The sequence below is a fragment of the Fukomys damarensis genome, unplaced genomic scaffold (genome assembly GCF_012274545.1).
Source record: "Fukomys damarensis isolate Sample0158 unplaced genomic scaffold, DMR_v1.0_HiC HiC_scaffold_14, whole genome shotgun sequence".
NCBI classification, from domain to species: Eukaryota; Metazoa; Chordata; class Mammalia; order Rodentia; family Bathyergidae; genus Fukomys; species Fukomys damarensis.
The window spans coordinates 43582113-43600347 of NW_022900926.1; the positions used below are offsets into that span (position 1 = coordinate 43582113).

Below are 18235 nucleotides of genomic sequence, written 5' to 3' on the forward strand. Positions count from 1 at the left end.
TTTGAGCCTAGAAGAGTCTATGGGAAAAGGATACAAGTTGTTAAACAAAGAGGGATGTGTTCGTAACAGAGGCTGGCAATGCTGAGAATATGGATGCATGGAGATTGTTTTATGAACACCATTGCAAACTTTCTTCACATTCATTTAATTCTCTTTCAAGTTTATGGACTTGATGTATTTCAGGAAACAATAGAACATTTTCTACTGGTTTTCTTTAATTTAATTTTAAAATGAGTTTTCAGATAAAGAAAATGTATTTGCACACTGGAGTACTACTATAAGGAAAGATAAATTTGAGCTATTTAGAGACAAATGGAGTTATCTTGAGAACATAACGTTAAGTGAAAAAAATCAGACACATAAGCTTAAATATCACATGGTTTCTGTTATATGAGAAACCCAGACTATAAACAAATGAAAGAGAAAAATAAAAGATAGATAACAGGAGACAAGGAGATAGATCTTTTACACATAGGAAGGGGACAAAGAGATGGAAAAAAGAGGAAGCCTAGAGGAGTAGGGAACATAAAATGAATTAAGGCGTCTTATGTACATTACCAATTCCCCACGATTAATGTAATTATTATGTACTATGAAAATGTACTAAAAAAAATCAAATAAAATGAGTTTTTCTGTAGGAAATCTTTGAATCTATAAGCACATTGATTTATATTGAACATGAAACTTTATTTCCTGTTCATATATGTAAGAGATAAAAGAAGACTTTTCTTAAAATACTCAGTGTAAGTCACTAAACAAATGATTCTTGGAATTAAAGACAGAAGGAAACCAGATTACTATTGTGGCTCTTAAGGTAAGTTAGGGCCTTTTAATGGTTTTTGCAATTGTTCAATATATTTTAAATGTCCATGCATAACATATCTTATTGAGGGCGACGATAAAAGTGAAAAGTTTAAGAAATACTGTAGGGAAAATAGTGAAATGTAGCCTGGGCTACACAGTGCATGTCAGTGTAAGGAATATGGCTTTAAAGCTACCTTCCATGAGGTATCCTGGGGGCTTTTCAGGAAGGAAACAGTACAAACAGATGGAGGGAAAGAACAGTTGAAGAATGAGAGACACCAACTGGTGAGTGATAAATTAGGTGCAGATGCGATAGGTCCTAGATGGACAGGAGAGGAATTACTTACATGTAATAGAAATGCAACTCAAACTCATGTAAGAAGAAGGATATATATGTTGGCTGACGTAGCTGGGAAGAATGTGAGATTATGTTAGAGAACCAAATGAGATAAACTGCAGGACATGAAAGCTTCACTGACAGCCCGGGGACTCATTATTGCCAAGTTTCTCCCTCTCTGCAAGTTTGGCCTCATTTTTTCTTGCAGAGAGGCCCGTGAAGGTTGTAAAGAAAGTTTCTAGTCTGAGATTAGTTTGCTCCTCCCATGTAGCGAGGCTTGCTCCTTTGTTTAGAATCTGGTCCTCTGTCCCAGTTATTGACTCGGAGAGGCCCTGCTTTGGTCATATATCCATTCCTTGTTCTGATCCTTTTACAAGAATCAGTGAGAGTGCTTTGGAGTAGGAACTCAAAATGAATGTGATTTAAGTATTGAGAATGGTATACTTATGAGAAGTTCTGAGGCGGGTTAATAGCTATCTAATAATGTCAGAGCTCTAGGCAAGCTTCTCTGCTAATCTCTAGTCTTTCCTTCAAGGGCAAGACGGCCTTTGCATTTCCAAAGATCACTTTCTCACGTAACAAAGTTCAGGGCTGAAAGATTGCAACTATATTTAGGGTGAAGTAAACATCCCAGAAGATATTCCTTTACATTTCATGGGTTCACTTTGTATCACATACAAATGTTGGTATAGCCAGTCCTTAGTGAGATACATTGGATGGACAAGATTGACTTAGATGTATCAACATCTACTCAGTAGGGTTGAGAGGTATCCTTGAAGCACACAGGTACCCTACATAGTTGTTCTTCAAAATCCACGGTGTATTGGTCCCAACATACCCTCCTAGTCTATCTCAGTGAACACCCAAATCTGCAAATGCTCACAACAGCTATGAAATGACATAGTCTTTGCATATAAACTATGCACATCTTCCCATATTCTTTTTCTTTGTTTATCTTTGTTCTTTGAGATAGGGACTCACTATGTAGTTCACGTTGGCTTCAACTTACTACTTAGCCCAGGCTGGCCTTGAACTTGTGGCAATCCTCCTGCTTCAGTCTCCTGAAGCATGTGCCACCGTGCCCATCTTCCTATATACTTTAAATCATCTCTTGATTATTTATAATGCCTAATAGAATGTCAATAGTACATAAATAGCTGTTATACTGTTTTGTTTAGGGAATGATGATTAGAAAAAAATCTGTACATGTTTAGCTTGAGTGCAATCAACACAGGCTGAATCACAGAGTACGCAAACAAGATGTAAGACAAACAATACTGGAGAGAAACCAAAGATCCGTGAAATGGTAGGAGGCTACACTAGGTTATATCTACATGTCACTTCCTTTTTTTGGTTTTAGGGCAGTGCTTGGTGTGTGGCAAATTTAGGTTTTGCTTTTTGAAACTATCTGAGATTTATAAAATCTATTTTCATTCTTTAGTTGCTTGAATCTATCAGTGTGAAGCCCACAGATAAGGGAGGCAAACTGTATCTAAAAATATTAATGTTCTAACAGAAATAACATAAATAAAAACAGTCAGTATATATACATCTAACCTATCTCCCAGGCAAGGAGAATGGGACACTGTTTTAATTTTCTATTGCATAAAATTTTACCACCAATTTAGTGAATTAAAAGAAGATGCCTTTTGCCGACAATTCCTGAAGGCCACAGTTAGCTTTTCTTCTTGGCCCCTTTCCATCGACGTACCCACTCTGTTCTGACAGCCAGCCAATCAGAATCGCGATAGCATCCTGCCTTTCCTTCACGAATGAAGGCACTTAATCAGTTGGAATTTTGAGGACCAGAGCTGCTGCCCATCTCTGGTAGCTCAAGGTTGTATAAAAGGAGGTAGAGGGAAGTGGAGTGTGGTCGACTTCATCACCTCTGTGGTCGCTACGATTTTTCACAATTGAGAATAGCCAAGTCAGTCAAGATGTCTGTGGATCCAATGACCCCTGAGGTCCAGTTCTTCGGTTTCACACCAAAAACTTGCATGCTTAGGATCTACATTGCATTTCAAGACTGCCTATTTGGAGCGATGCAGGCTGTTGAACAAGTTATTCTGAAGAAGCTGGAGGGTATCTCAGATTGTGACATTAGCCCAGTACAGATTTATAATTCCGTAAAAAAGTTTCTTTGCTTCATGAAAGGACATTTTGGTAACATTTTTGGCAAAATGGGGCAGTTATTTTTGCAGATGATTTTGTGTATTCCCCTAAATGCCTTGCTTCCTGAAGATAAATGTCAGGAGGTGTAACCTTATTGTGAAAGAGAATTTCAGTTTCCCCAGAAAGAAATCAAAGCGTTATAGGAGAAATACAAGAATGAATTATATACTAAGCAAGCCCTTCTTGCAGAATTAGAAGAGCAAAAAGTAGTCAAGGGCAAACTCAAACAGACCTTGACTTTAAGTGAGGAGCTTGAAATTGCTGCCAGAGATCATGGAACTAGTGATTTTAGGGAGAGTTTGGTGTTCTTGGTCCACAACTCCAGAAAACTCCAGAATATTAGAGACAGTGTAGAAAAGGAAAGTAAAAGACTAAAAATCCCTTAATTTCTATGTGGTAAAAAGAGCCTGTCAAAAAAGATTTTCTTTGTGCATTCTTTCTTGGGTTCCACATCTTACTCTTTTCATCCATTCTCCTAAAGGGCCTGTGTACTACTTTGAACTAGTGTTGGAAACATCTGTTCATTAGAGACTTCAAATGGTTGGGAAGGGATTCTTGATGTAATAATGATTCATTTGGCAGCAAATTCAAAGAAGTGAAACTATGACCAAAGATATTATGAAGCTGTACCTTGGTCATGAGTCTTCGTAACCTTGATCCTTTGGCTTGTTATTTGGATTAACCAAATACAGTAAGTCCCTGATTTACAAACAAGTTCATTCTGGAGAACATTTTTAGTTAATTTGCTCAATTCTGACAGAGTGAGTCTTATACGCCTTTGACATAAATATACAATATAAAGCATAAAAAAACTAAATGCACACACACACAGAAAGAATGACTGGCATCTACTATCTTTTTACCTCAGTCCAATCCTTTAATTATTTTCACTTTTATTTCCCTGGTTATTGCTTTGCACTCCCTAGAAGCCCCCTCTACATCACCACTGCTTTTCCTCTTATTTCCAGACATCCTGGACTCCGACTGAGCACTGTGGTACAGCACAGTTTTGCACTGTACAGTAAGCACACAGCAGCACAACTGTGACAATGCCTGGCAGGCACATGAGCTAATTCCACAATTTGTTTGCATGTATGAATTTTCATAATGCGAGGTTTCTTCTTATCTGTGAAAGTTTGCAACTCGAATGTTCATAAGTTAGGGACTTACTGCAAGTAAAGGGTTAAACAGACAGCTTCTTTATTAACTAGTCAGTACATTGTGGAGCAACCAGTGCAGAGTGCTTGCTCTTGCCTCTTTTGTGAGGAAATTAATAATTGGTAGAAAGAAGTAAGTATCATAAGAAGTTGTGGCCCAAATGGCGTTGTATCCCTGTAATCCCAACACTTGGAAGAGTGAGGCAGGATAATTGTGAATTCAAGGCCACACTGGGCTATTTAGTGAATTCAAGACCAGCTTGGACTTCCAGCTTGTCTCAAAAACAAACAATTATTTGTTTCCAGAATAAATCTTTTCCATGAGCAAGGTCTCCATGATACTTCAGAGTCCTTGGACAAAAAAGAAGTAGAACCATTGGAATAGAAAAGGAAGCATGGAATATACCCAATAATGACATTTATATTTACTGAAGAGAAAAAAAAAAGAAGAAGGTGTCTTACTAATCTCAGTTTCTTTTAGGAATTTGGACACGGCTGAAGTGGGTTCTCTGCAAGGCTGAAATCAAGGAATTTGTCAATGGTAGGGTTTTATCTGGAAGCTCAATTAAGACAGGGTCTGCTTCTAAGGTCACTCAGATTGTTGGCAGAGTTAATTTTCTTAAAGTTGTAGGACTGAGGTCTTGGCTTATTGCTGGCTATTGGCTGGAGGCTGTCTTTAGCTCATAGTTACTTGCCATGTAGCCTTCCGCATTACGGCTACTTTGTCAAACAAGCAAGGAAAGTCTTCAGAACAAATCTCCCAGCAAGAAGTATCTTATGCATGATAAAATGGGAGGGAGCTTCTATTACCTTTGCCAAAGTTTATTGGGTTAAAACAAATTTAGATCTCCTCATACCCGAGTAGAGAGGATGACACAAAGACACGAACCCCAGGAAACTGAGGTACCTAGAGGGGACCTTATCATCTGTTCACCAAACACCACCAGTAGCCAGACCTGGGCCAAAGACTCAGCTCAGATACCGGGAGGAGGATGGGCAAACTTTCTTGGAAATTAAAAATACAGCTCTTTCAGTTCACATGAAAATGAAAGAGACATTCTGGAAATAGAATTGCTGTGATTTGCCAGTGACTGAGTATGGAATAGGGAGGGGAAGAAATAAAGATGACTCAGGGCTTTAAAACCAGGGACTGGAAAGAACATAGGTTATTACTGAATTTGGGATCTCAAGCAGAGTGAGAGAGCAGGGAGGAAGATGGAGATTCACTTGAAGCTCCCATAGGATACCCCTGTGGAGTGCCCACCTGGAACTCATGACGGAGGCGTGAGATGAATGTGTGGACACCGTTTACCCAGAAGCTGATGAGACTTACAGCTGAGAGAATGGAAGGCACATTGGTGTAGGTAGCAGTGGGTGACCATTTCCACATACTCTTCTGCTAAAAAGGTTTTAAAATTGCCACTGAAATTCCTTAAACTTACAGGTCTGTATGGTTCAGCTCTCACTTTTCTGTCTAGATTTTTGATGGGTGATCTCCCTGCAATCCTGTTAAACTACTGACAGCACTAAAACAAAAACAAAAACAAAAACACCCCCAAAACAAACCAACCAACCAAACCAAACAAACAAAAAATTGGTTTTCTAAGACAGGGTATCCCTTTATAGTTCAGGCTGGCCCTGAACTCACTATGTAGCCCAGGCTGGCCACGGACTCACAAGAGTCCTCCTGCCTCAGCCTCCCAAGTGCTGGGATTACACCATGCCCCACTTGTTTTCTCGGAGCTTTTTCTTACCATTTCCTACTGCGTGAAACACTCTTCACCCTTCCATAATCATTGCCTGAATTTGTATCTTTCAGGTCTCACAGAATGTGCCTTCCAGACAGTTTTCCATGATTCCTCAACACCAGTTCCAAGGTTGTTTCTTTTTTTTTTTTTCCACTGAGTTTATTGATACTTTTAAAGTATGCAGTACAGTTACATTCATCACTGGGACCTTGGACCTTTATATGACAGATCTTGGTTCTCATTCTTTTCCCCATACCCCTGCCCTCCCTTCACCTCCTGCACAATCCCCTGTTTACAAAGACTTTGTTTCCTTTTCTCATATTTTTTCTTTTCCTTTCATTCCTTTCCCCTACCCTTTTCACTTCCTCTACACCATTAGACCTTTTCTTCCTATTTCACATTATCAGTTAGGCATGATACCTGGCCTAATGTTACATCTGTAGCTCTTAGCACAGTTCTCAGAACACAGAAGATGCCCAATAAACATTGTTGCATAACAAGGAATGATTGTTAAGATGTTTCCTTTTCAGTTAAAACTCTTTTTTACATGTTTAAGTGCCAGAAAATTCAATCGAAAAAGCTCAAGCAAAAAAGGAGACTTAATGGCTTATGTAAGTAAATAAGTGCAGATGTTACGGTGGTATCAGGCATGACTTTATGCAGAGGACCCATGTTTTCTTTCCTTATCTTGGCTATGCTATCTCTCTGGCTTAGCTCTATTCACAGCCTGAGTATCCCTCATGGTACAACATGGCCACAGTAACTTCTGTTTTTAACAGCTTTGTACATGCAATCTCAGTTGGAAAAAGCATTTATTTCTCTTCAAAAAGGCTCGGGAAAGCTTCACAGAGTCTTAGTGACTCTGAGGAGTTCTGAGCCCATGTGTAAGCTTGCCGCTGAACAAAAGTCCCCGAGATTTCAAGGCTCTGATTGGCCAGGCCTGAGTCACATGCCATTCTCAGATCTGCTCCATGAAAACCAATGAGTCAGGGGATGAAGGACATAGGTGGAGGAAGATTCTCCAAACAGAAACATTAGACTTTCCCTAGAATTTTATTGAGGGGATCCTTGGTGATCCATAAAAAGCAAATTTCTGTTCTTAATGCTAGTTCGTGAGGAAAAGGAGAACAAAGATCCAGCAAAGAAATTCAAAGTTAAGTGGTCAGAGAAATAGGCAAAGAACTATCAATGTATAATGTCATCCAAGAAAATATAACCTACTATTTGTTTATCAGCTGCCATGTGATAGAACTTTCCCTGCAATAGTTCATTTAATCCTCATAATAATCCTGACATACAGATATTATTAATCCAGGTTGACAGTCTCAGGGCAGACTGAGTCTTAGAAAGGATACACAACTCACTCAGGCCACACAGTTAGTAAGTGGTTTCGCTGAAACAGGAGCCTGCATCTCTCTCTGTCTCTTTGAAATCATGAGTGACAATGGGGTCTTGGAAAGTTGGCAGTTGTGAAGTCAGAGCTGATTTCTATAATGGAGACTCCTATTTCAGGAGAACTGTGAGGGCCTAAGGCATCGAGCAGTGCAGCAATGATAGGAGAAAGGAGACCTCAATAGTTACCTGATTAAATGTGAGGCAGAGGCTGAGGCAGGAAGATCTCGAGTTCAAGGCCAGCCTGGACTACATAGTAAGACTCTGTTTCAACAAGGAAAAAAATTGAAAATAAATAAACGTGTTACTTCAATGACAAAATGGGCTCCTCAAAGGCAAGGACCAAGAAGATCTTGTTTATTTTCACGTCTCTAGCCTGAGAGATGGCCTTGCCATAGTGTCAATAACTAAGCATTTGCAAATTAATGAGTAAAAGCTGTCTGAGTGTAAAATGAAAAACTGTGTCCCAAGAATAAAGGAAGAGATAGATTAGATTTGAACATGTTTCTAGGACAAGTGGAAAGAGGTTGACAATGAAAGGATAAGTTGATGATGAGGTAAGTTCCAATTAGTTCAAAATCTGAGGCGAGAGAAAAGCTTTAGATAAAGGGTTCAGTTCTTCTTCTTCCAGAGCAAGAGGGAGAGAGGAAAGTATGGCCTATGGTTTTTGAAGACTCTGGGGTATAGAGGAGGAAAATCGGAAGCATTCTTATCTACTGCCCTTAGTCATTGCTAAAACAATAAAGAAGAAAAAGGATTTTACTTCTACAACTCTGTTGAATAGACCTTCAAGACAGACCCAATATTTTAGTTCATGTGTCATCATCCCCACAGAGCCAGGCACAGAATGGGTGCTGAAGTAAATGTACGAACTCACTTGATTGAATTGGATATAATTAAATAATCTCTTAAAAATTTGAGCAGAGCCTATTAAAAGGGCAGCCACAATATAAGCATCATTTGATGACTTGCAGGGACTATAGTAGAGTGCTCTGGGAGGTCAATGGATGGCAGGACAAAATATACAAAGGTTTTCACTGGGAAAATATCTCTTTATTGTTTTCTTTTTAATTAATTAATGTTATTGGTACATCTGAGGTATACGATGCAATGACATTCATCATTGGAAGTTTCCACCTTTACATAATCCATCTTGGTTCTTATTTTTTCCCCTTTCCCCTGCCTTTCCTTTAACCCCTCCATCCCTCTCTATCTACAAAGACTTTATTTCCTTTTTTCTTTTTATCATGTTAATTCCATTTCCATCTTTCTTTTCCCCCACTCCTCCCATTTCCCTTTCTGCTTTGCACCTTTTCTTCCGATTTCAAATTATCTATTAATTATCTATACCTTTTAGGCCTTACTTAAACTTTCAGTTTCTCACACTAGAGAAACTATTCAGTATTTACACTTGTATGTCCTATTTATTTCACGTAAGAGTATCTCCTTGGCCTGGCATGGTGTCACATGCCTGTAATCCCAGCACTCGGGAGGCTGAGGAAGGAGAATCACTGTGAGTTTGAGACCAGCCTGAGCTATATAGTGAGTTCCAGTCAGTCTCAACTACATAGTGAGACCTGTCTCAACCCCCCCCAAGAGTATCCCCTCAATGTGCATCCATTTAGCTATAAATGTCACTAGTTTCTCATTCTTTATGGCGGACGAGTACTCCATTTTATTAAAAAAAAAAAAAAACCACCACATTTTCTTTATCCAGTCTCCTATTGATAGGCAATTGGGCTGGGCTATTTCCAAGTTTTAGCTATCACAAATTGTGCTGCTATAAACATGGGTGTACATATATCATTATGGTATGATTTTAAAAAATTCTTTAGGAAAGACACCCAGCAGGTGGATAGCAGGGTCAAATGGGACCTCTAATCCTAGTTCTTTGAGGTATCTCTATACTGATTTCCACAGTGGTTGCACCAGTCTGCACTCCCGCCAACAATGGAGAAGGGTTCCTCTTTCCTCATGGCCCTACTAACATTTGTCATTGGTTGATTTCATAATAGCAGACATTCTTTCCAGGGTGAGGTGAAATCTCAGTGCTGTTTTCATTTTCATCTCTGGAATGACCAGTGATGTTGAACATTTGTTCATGTTTATTTGCTATTTCTACTTTTTTGTCTGAGAAATGTCTACATTTTAGAGGCCCATTTTTGGACTGGGTCTTTAAATTTGGGGGGGGTCTGATTTTTTAAGTTCTTTATATATTCTAGATAGTAGACCTTTGTCTAAGGAAGACCTGGTAAAAAGTTTTTCCCATATTGTGGGTTGTCTCTTCACACTATTGCTTGTTTCTCTTGCTGTGCAGAAGATTTTTAATAAGAAGAGATCCCACTTGTTGATTGTTTGTACTAGTTCATGAGCAACTGAGGTTTTGTTCATAAAATCTTTCCTTATGCCAATATCTTTAAGAGTTCTACCTAACCTCTTTTCCAGTTGGGTTAGTGTTTCTGTTTTAAATATTTAGATCTTTAATCCATTTTGATTTTAGTTTAGTTCATGGTGAGAGATGTAGGTCTGGTTTCAATCTTTGGAAAATTGAAACCCAGTTTCTCCAGCACTATTTATTAAAGAGGCTATCTTTCCTCCAATGAGGGTGTTTGGCTCCTTTGTCAAAGATGAGGTGGCTGAGTGTGTCCGGCATTGTTTCTGCATCTTTTAATCTGTTCCACTGGTCCTCAGGTCTGTTTCTTTGCCAGTACCATGATGTTTTTGTCACAGTAGCTTTTTGAAAAAAGTCTACACCAAGGCATATAATAGTTAAGATTCTAGAAACCCAAAAGAAGAACAAAATTCTACAAGCAGTTAGAGAAAAGAAACAAATCATGCACAAAGAAAAGCCCATCAGAATCACAGCAGACTTCTCAACACAAACCCACAAGGCAAGAAGAGCACAGAGTAATATATTTCAAGCCTTAAAGGAAAACAACCTCCAACCCAGATTGATGTACCCTGCAAAACTATCTTTCAAAGTTGATGGAGAAATAAGATACTTTCATGACAAATAGCACCTCAGGAACTTCATGAATACTAAACCAGCACTCCAAAAAATTTTAAACAGTATCCCAGGAAAAAACAATGAGGATCACAACCCCAGGAAGCCCAGAAGAATGAATCCATTAGGCATGACAAGAGATTACATGCAAGAGGGAGACACTAACAGAAAGAAAAAATCATGAAAAGGATAAGTCAAAACATATCAGTTGTAGCTATTAATATTAATGTTCTCAATTCACCAATCAAAAGAAATAGACTGGCAGAATGGGTCAAGAAGCAAAATCCAACAATATGCTGCATACAAGAAACACAATTAATCCAAATAGAAACTCATAGATTGAAAGTTAAAGGGTGGAAAACAATACTCCCTGTGAAAGGAACAGCAACAACAACAACAACAAAGTAGTAGTAGCTATACTCTTTGCAGATCAAGTGGATTTCAAACCAACACTGATTAAGAGAGACAAAGAAGGAAAATACATCCTTCTAAAGGGAACAACCCAAGAGGTAGAGATGATAATCATAAATATATATATATATATATATGCACCAAACACAAGTGCACTCAGCTATATAAAACAAATACTAGTGGACACAAAAAATCAAATAAGCACTAACACAATAGTAGTGGGGGACTGCAATACACCACTGTCACAAATAGATAGATCAACTAGACAGAAAACAAAAAACAAAATACTATAACTCAATGAAACTCTTGAACAAGTGAATTTAACAGATGTTTACAGTGCTCCACCCCACATAATCAGCATTCTTTTCAGCTGCACATAGGTCATTCTCCAAAACAGACCACATACTCACTCATAGAACATATTTAATTACATGCAAAGGAATCAAAGTTATCTCCTGTATAGTATCAGACCATAGTGCGATGAAATTGGAGATCAATAGCAAAAGAAACCGCAACAATTTCAAACACATGGAAATTGAACAACACACTTCTGAATAAGCAATGGGTCACAGGGGAATTAAAGAAGAAATCAGACAGTTCCTACAATTAAATAACAATGACAATACAACACACTGCACTCTATGGGACACAATGAAAGCAGTCTTACAAGGGAAATTCATAGCAGTGAATACTCAGGAAAACAGAGTGAGCTCAATTATACAACCTGATGCTGAACCTCAAACTTCTAGAAAAAGAAGAGCAAGACAAACCTAAAGCTCATACAAAGGAGGAAACTGTAAAGATCAGGGCAGAAATTAATGCAATGGAGACTAAGAGAATAATACAGAAAAAACAATGAAGCCAAGAGTTGGTTCTTTGAATGGATAAACAAAATTGACAAACCCTTAGCCAACATTATTTAAAAAGGAAGGAAAAGGCCCAAATCCATGCAATTAAGAATGAAAAAGGTGAAATTACAACAGACCCAGAAGAAATCCAGAGGATCATTAGTACCTACTTTGCGAAGCTTTATGCCATTAAGATGGAAAATACAGAAGAAATGGATAGATTCCTAGATTTGTATGAATTACCAAAGTTGAATGAAGATGACTAAAAATTCTAAACAATCCACTATCAATCAATGAAACTGAAAACATAATAACAACTTACTAAGAGAAGTCCGGGCCCTGATGGCTTCACTGCTGAATTCTACAAGACATTCAGAGAGGAGTGCCACTCCTGTTTGAACTCTTCAGTGAAACTGAAAGGGAAGCAATACTTCCGAATTCATTACTGGAAGCAAGTATCACCTTGATCCCCAAAGTAGAGAAAGACCCAACCGAAAGAGAACTATAGGCCAATCTCACTAATGAACATGGATGCAAAAATCTTTACTAAAATACTTGCAAATAGAATGCATAAGATCATTAGGAAGATCATATACCCTGACCAAGTGGGATTGATCCCAGGGATTCAGGGATGGTTCAACATATTTAAATCAATAAATGTAATACATTATATTAATAGAGCCAATGACAAAAAACATGCAATCATCTCAATAGATGCAGAAAAAGCATTTGATAAAATCCAACACAAATTTATGGTAAAAACCCTCCAAAAAAATCAGAATAGATGGTCTCTGCCTCAATCTGATAAAAGCCATCTATGAAAAACCAACAGCCAATATCATACTAAATGGTCAAAAACTGAAATCCCTCCCACTAAAATCAGGAACAAGACATGGATATCCACTATCACCACTCCTGTTCAGTATAGTTTTGGAAATAAAACATTAGCCACAGCAATTAGCCAAGAGAAATAAATAAAAGGAATAAAAATGGGAAATGAAGAAGTCAAATTGTCATTATTTGCGGATGACATAATACTGTTTTTAGAAGACCCCAAGAAGTCCACCAAAAGTTTTCTAGACTTAACCAAATTCAGCAAATTAGCTGGATAAAAGATCAACACACAATAATCAATTTCTTTTCTGTATACAAAAAACAGACTCACTGAAAGAGAAATGGGACAAATAATCCCTTTCACGATAGCATCCAAAAAGTTGAAATACCTAGGAATCCACCCAACGAAAGAATCCAAAGACCTCTACTCTGAAAATTACAATACTCTGAAAAAAAAGATTGAAAAGGATATCAGAAAATGGAAAGACATACCTTGCTCCTGAGTAGGAAGAATCAACATAGTGAAAATGGCCATACTTCCAAAATTGCTGTATAGATTCAGTGCAATCCCAATTGAAATCCCAGCAGCATACTTTACAGACCTTGAAAAGACAATCCAAAAATCCATTTGGAATAAGAAGAGACCTAGAATAGCAAAAGCAATTCTAGGCATTAAAGACAAGGTAGGGGGTATCACAAGCCTGGTCTTTACCATTTTCTTTAGCACAAGCTTATATGCTACTTCTTTAGAACACCTGGGCCAGGGTGGTGATTATTAGGCCGAGCATTTTTAACAACAGGTCTGTCTTGAGAAATTATAGCATGTGAGGTCTCAGAAGTTAGTAATCAGGAGGGATTTATAAGCCTCTCTGGGCCAGAACCAAGGCTGTCCCTCTTAGCTGCTGACCCAGCAAGCATTGCCACCTGTTCAACAGGTAGCAGAGCTGGTCATGCTGCCTCAGCCCACAGGCCCCATACTGCCCAGCCCCTACATGCCTCTGACACCACCCAAGACAGTGAAGCCTCAGGGGCCACCTCTAGTTACAGAAGGCAGCCTGACCTTGAATTCTCCAGGCTTTAAATTTTGCACCTCTTAGAATGAGGTGACAGGAAAGATAGATGGATGCTGATTAGAGCATTGTGAACTGAAAAAATTAACCCACAGTGAAAAACTCATTTCCTCTGCAGGGCTTAGTTTCCAACAGGAATAAAGATAAAGTAAATGCAATGGGGTGAGGGCAGGTTGGGATGAGGATGTCATTAGTTGGTCCTCTTAGGCCACTAGTAGGTGCTTTTATTGTTATGCTACTGTGATAAGGAATGGAGGGGAGGGGGCTGGGGACAATGGAGTTTGATTCTACCTCTTTGAGGTAGTGGGGAGCCAAGTGCAGGGGTGGGCTAGGCAGGGAAGCTAGGAACTCACGTGTCTTGATCTCCCTGTTTGTACCAGAAGATGGTTTATTTTCAATTTTGCTATTTTGGATTCTTTCTTTGCATAGAGTTTGTACATGTTTTCTGCAAAGGTCCAGGGGAAGGCAGGCAGGGAGGGGAGTTTGGCATTGAAGTCAGACAGAATGAGGCTTTTAATATATGAATCTTCTTCAGGCAATGTATTTTCTGCTCCCTTTATTCCTTCCAACTTCCCCAGCTCTGCCAGACACAGATCTCCCCCCGCCCACACTAGAGGTATATATTAATAAACTGCCCATTTATGGTACAGTGCCTATTATTGTAACAAAGGCCAGCCCTGGGGAAAGCTACAAAAACTTGAGCTTATTTTCACCTTCTCCCTTTCCTGCTGGCCCTGCCCTCCGCACCAACTTCACAGCATAACCCAATTACCAAGGAATTCAGTGAATTTCTGGTTTAATGTGTGACCTTCCCCATGGTATATTTTCATCCTAATAATAGACCTTACATTTTTCTTTCCTGTCCATTATCTCATTTGGCCATCAACGCTGTGAAAAAGCAGTAATGGGCATTACCTCTCAAGAGGTATTTTTACCTACATATAAAATTTACTGAGTGCACTGTACTTGCCAGTCCTTGTGCTAACTGCCTTACATATCTTAATAAATCACCAGAACCATTGGTAATATTGGTAAGGTCAGTAATATTATAGTTCCTTTAAAGGAGATATAGGCAGGTGTAAGTAACTTGTGTCCAAGGTCATACAGCTGACTGTTTGTGAAAATCAGAACCAAAGCCTGGTCTGGGCAAGTCCATAACCTATGTTTGCATCTCCTATGCTATTCTTCCAGTGCAGAAGGTAAACTAGGCATTAGTATGCCATTTTCTAAGGATCTTTCTCTCTTTTAAAAATTAGAACTATTTTACAGAACTAGCAAATGGGACAGCTGGAGGTAATGCTTCTTTCAACAGATGATGCCAAAAGGCAAATTCTTACATCTGGATTGGATCACCATGTTGGATTTTGAGCATAGTCATAAGCAATGGATCTTCTCCAAACTCTCATATCATGTAGTCAATTTTGGATTCTTAAATTCAGTGCAATAAAGTGGAAGAATCCTCTAAATCTCTTATAATATGGCTCCTCCTTTGGTAGTCCACCAAAACTGTTCTGTCAAAGTTGGCTGCGGCTTCCCAAGTTATTTACTTCCTGTTTGTATCTGTTTCAGACTCTCTAGAATATTTCATGGCTGACTGCTTATTAAAACTCTCTCTTGCCTTGATTTCAGTGTAGTAGTGTTGGTCTTGTTGCCACTTATCTGGCTTCTCTTTCTCAGCTTCTCAGGCTCTTTCAAAGACCCATGTTTCTATGATTATCTTAGACATGGTTCAGGTTCCAAGGACAAAGTCCTCTTTAGCTAGTTAAGCAGACAGGAGGATTGCAAGGTACTCTTTGGCTTACAGAATCAGCGAAGAAGTACACTCTAGACTGAATTACTAGGAACAAAGCCACACTAAGAACTGAATTGCCAGGGGAGTGGCTACTGTGGCCACAGAAAGCCCCTCCTGACTGAGGAACTGCCTCTGCCACCACCAACTCAAGAGTTGGAGTTGCTGTGCTCCAACATCCACACAGAGGCTGCCTCCTGCACTGCCTGGACCCCCACTTGTTCAGCTGTGGCCTCAGAGCTCTATGTCTAACTGGAAGAATCTAAATCACATCCTTGGATCCCCTGGCTACAAGAAGTCTAGGAATTGTAGCTTTTAGCTTCGCAGTATGTGGGGGCACACTAAAAGGAGATTGAAATAGTCATTGAGTCATATAGGTCCTTACATTTTGGTGTTCCTCGGGTTTGTATTCTAAGCCTTTTCTCTTTTGTGATACTGTTTCTGGGCAATGCATGGTTTCAATCACTACCTGTATTATGGCTAGCTCAAATCATTTGCCACGTTCCAGACTAGAATGTCAAGCCAGCTACTAGACACTGCAGCTCCACCTCCTCCAGAGTCATCTTCTCCTTTGTGTTTTCTGCATTAGTGAATGCCACAGCCACCTACCCAGTAAACCAAACCAGGAACATTTCTCTGTCCCTCGTCTGCTTTATGCATATGGTCGCTGCAGAATGTAGCTGGTCTCTATTTTGCAATTTTCCAGCAATTCAGTGGGGCTGCATAACTACAATGTCCTGGCCAGAGAAATACAAATGTAGGTAGCATGATAAAAATCCATGAAACTTCCCCAACATCATCCATGTTCTTGCCTCATCTGCCAGCTCAATAGAGAGACTGTCAGGACACCAGAGGAGAGAAGCCTTGATCCCTGAATAACTCAGTGGAACTCTGCAGCCCCTAGAACTAATTTGATTTGTACTCCAATATGGGGGTATGTTGGTCAAGGATATGCTACTCAGAGCTCCTCCTAGTAGAAGGGACAGAATTTACTGTGGCCCCAGCTACTACAGAATGAACCTGTCATTGTGCTTGTTCCAAGGCTACAATTTCTGTGGGCTCTCCCATCTAGTGACTGATACTAATTCAGCCCACTGTTGGAAGACACAGAATTCACCCAACACTTGGCTGCCTCACGGATCCATTATCCTGGCTGAACCTTTCTTGACTGCACTGAAACTTAGGACTCCTCCAAACCAGCCCTCCTTCCTTGGCCCTCGCCTTCACAGGTGTCCCACTTGCATCATGAAGAGCTCTCCTTGTCTTTTTTATCCTTTTCTTTCCCTTCTTTAGCCTTCACAGGCACTTCTTCCAATAGACTCCTTGTGTCTCTACTCTTCTGGCAGCTACTTCTCAGATGACCTGAACTAAAAGGAAAGATAAACATTTATTGTACTGTATGCTACATAGATTGAGGATTGTTATGATAGTCTTCTCTAATTTAATATTTTCACATTTTAATTCATTGTTGATTTTTCATCCTGAAAAATATATCATCATCAAATATAGTGGTACCTTTGTTCATGAACTTCATTCTTTCTGTTTCTGGTTACAACCAAATTGTAGTGCAATTCTGTGACCAGAATCATAGAATTAAATTTGTGAAGTGAGGTACCAGGGTACAGCATTAAATTATAACATATTTACAAGTCAAGTGTGTCAGGATCAAATTTTATACTCTCTTCACTCTATGAAGAAATCTGTTTGCCCTGTGAGTTGGACCCACTATTCTGAGGAAATAATTTTTTTTTTGGTACTGGGGTTCGAACTCAGGTCCTTATGCTTGTGAGGCAGGCTGTGGAACCACTGAACTAAATCCCTGGCCCAAAATAATTTCTTTTTTAAATGCAGAGAAGGAACTAAGAACGTAGCTCAGTGGTAGAATGCTTACCTAGGATGAGTGAGGTCCTTGGTTTACCTCCCAGCACCACGAAATCAAAATAAAACAAAACAAATGGAAAAGACCCCTTCCAAAACATGCCAGAGAAAATTAACTTGATTTACATACAAAAATTAAGTTGCATATATTGTTGGCAAGGAAAGAAACAAAAACAAAAGGTGGGGAGTAGGGTCTTTTAGGGTTTTTTATCAGCGTCAAAGAGATTTGGAGAGTAGCAGCAGGTAGATGGAACCCAGAAATTTGCTGTCCAAAGAGGATTTTTAGGAAGTATAATTTTTTAAAAGTGTAATAAAACTTGCTTTTCATCAGGTTCTGTAGTTTTAAGTTATTTTTCAAGAGTTTAATAGTCAGATTTATATTTTGAGTGCTACGTGGTGATAAAGGTCAAAGCAGAAGTGTGCAGGTCCCAGTTTATTTGCTGAGCTGCACAGGTTTCCCTGCTTGTTCTGCTATGGGAAGCCTGGAGTGCACACCCTGACCTGCCTACTTTTGGCCTAGGTTAGATATATCTGGGGAAGATGAGAGGCCAGTCTGCCCCTTATCAGCAGTGTCACTAAGCAAGCCACTCCCAGAGTTTTATTTGTTTTGTGGGAGGCCTGGGTCATTGTTCAGGTGGGGGAAATTCTTTGGGACAAATTACTAAGTCTAATCAAATGAACATAAAGGGTGTTGGCATTTTCTGCTGAGAAAATGTTTTTAATGATTCATTTCTGTCACTACTAAAATGCAATTGCATTTTTTTTTTTTTTTTTTTTTTTTTTTTTTTTTT

General features: G+C 39.1%; 1 pseudogene; it reads left to right on the forward strand.

Annotated features, from left to right (window-relative positions):
* The first annotated feature begins 3078 nt into the window (after positions 1-3078).
* Positions 3079-3699, forward strand: LOC104866920 (annotated as a pseudogene).
* Positions 3700-18235: the final 14536 nt, after the last annotated feature.